The sequence below is a fragment of the Sciurus carolinensis genome, chromosome 9 (assembly GCF_902686445.1).
Source record: "Sciurus carolinensis chromosome 9, mSciCar1.2, whole genome shotgun sequence".
Taxonomy (NCBI): domain Eukaryota; kingdom Metazoa; phylum Chordata; class Mammalia; order Rodentia; family Sciuridae; genus Sciurus; species Sciurus carolinensis.
Genome location: NC_062221.1, coordinates 124,980,819 through 124,982,780, shown reverse-complemented (window position 1 = coordinate 124,982,780; position 1,962 = coordinate 124,980,819). Strand labels below are relative to the sequence as shown.

The window sequence follows — 1,962 nt, the reverse complement described above, 5'->3', positions numbered from 1 at the left end:
TGAAATGAGGATAGATACCCCAGCTTTTTTGATGAGTCCATGTACATGGTATGTTTTCTCCTCCTTTCACCTTTAGTCTATGGGTATCTCTTTCTATGAGGTAAGTCTCTTCCAGGCAACATATTGTTGGATCTTTCTTTTTAATCCAATCTGCCAGTCTATGTCTTTTGATTAATGAGTTCAGGACATTAATATTCAGGGTTATTATTGAGATATGATTTGTATTCCCAGTCATTTGGTTCATTTTATTTATTTATTTATTTATTTATTTTTTTTTGACACATCTTGGTTCCTCCTTTATTTGACAATTCCTTTAGGATAATTCCTCCCTTTGCTGATTTTGCTTCTTTGTTTTTCATCTCTTCCTCATGGAATATGTTGCTGAGAAAGTTCTGTAATGCTGGCTTTCTTTTTGTAAATTCTTTTAGCTTTTGCTTATCATGGAAGGATTTTATTTCATCGTCAAATTTGAAGGTAAGTTTTTCTGGGTATAAGATTCTTGATTGGCATCCATTTTCTTTCAGGGCTTGAAAAATGTTGTTCCAGGCCCTTCTAGCTTTTAGGGTCTGGATTGAAAAATGTGCTGATATCCGTATTGGCTTCCCCCTGAATGTAATTTGGTTCTTTTGTCTCACAGCCTTTAAAATTCTGTCTTTATTTTGTATGTTAGGTATTTTCATTATAATGTGCCTTGGTGTGGGTCTGTTGTAATTTTGTGTATTTGGAGTCCTATAAGCCTCTTGAACTTGATTTTCCATTTCATTCTTCAGATTTGGGAAATTTTCTGATATTATTTCATTGAATAGATTGTTCATTCCTTTGGTTTGTTTAAAAATATGGAAAGCTTCATGAATTTCCATGTCATCCTTGTGCAGGGGCCATGCTAATCTTCTCTGTTTCGTTCCACTTTTTAGTATATGTGCTGCCAAAGTGAGCACAACTCCTTAATCTTGATCTCCCAATTTCCAGAACTGTGAGAAATAAATACTTGTTGCTTATAAGCCACACAGTCTGTATACTCTTACAACAGCCCAAATAGACTTAAACAAAACATAATTATCAAAATAATCTGGAGACTTATCTTTAGATGTGTTATCACTTATGTTATTTTACATTTTCTTTAAGAAAAAGAGAAGTGGAACAATAATGACAAATACCACAATTTAGAGATCACCCACTCTAGGCCAGGAGCAGTGCTCAGTAATGGACATGCAACCTCTAAATAACTCAATCAGTGGTCAAGGTCCCAAGCAAGAGGAAGTTTAATTGAAGAGGTTACATCATTTATTCAAGATCGCAGTACCCATAAATCTTAGAGTCAGGAAAAACATTTATTTTTGAGTGTACACATTCTCTCTTCATGTTAGAAGGAGGAAACCAATCTATTTTAGCAATGAGATTCAAGTTTTTTCAAGATTTTGTTTTTTTAAGAAAGAGAACTGAAAGATAAACATAGCACACTGTCAGGTGTTTTATTTAGTACGGATATGTTTTTTTCATGTGGTAGTTCTGCAAGTCCTGGACCCTTGATGCCTGGTGTAGGCTGAACCATCAACAGGAATTGTCTGCAGGAAGGAAGAAGAGGGAACATGGAATAGTCATATGAAAAAGTTTTCACCAATCCAATGCCAAATTGAAGGAAGACTGAAAATTCTTACCATTTAAGAATTGGGGCAAGGGCATCTGCAATTGGATATTTCCACCACACAACTTCAATAGAGCCTCTGTGTCTACTGCATCAACCCCGAGGCTTTTTTTTTTTTTTCTCATTAACTGACATCCATCATTTTCAAGTGCCAATCACACATTTCAATTTGAATTTATCATTTCACTGCAAAATCAATAAGCTCCAAATCAGTTTCGTCCCAACTCTTCTCCTCTAAACCAAACTTACCTTCTAAAACTATATTGTGCAATGCCTAGCTTTCTAGTCAAAGAATCTTAAATTTCCTTGTGCTTTCT

The 1,962-nt window shown here is 34.9% G+C and overlaps 1 non-coding gene across 1 annotated transcript; it reads right to left on the bottom strand.

Moving 5' to 3' along the window:
• Window positions 1–830: 830 nt before the first annotated feature.
• LOC124993885 (U6 spliceosomal RNA) lies at window positions 831–938 on the bottom strand. The gene has a single exon (XR_007110399.1). It is a non-coding gene; the product is annotated as a U6 spliceosomal RNA (small nuclear RNA).
• Window positions 939–1,962: the final 1,024 nt, after the last annotated feature.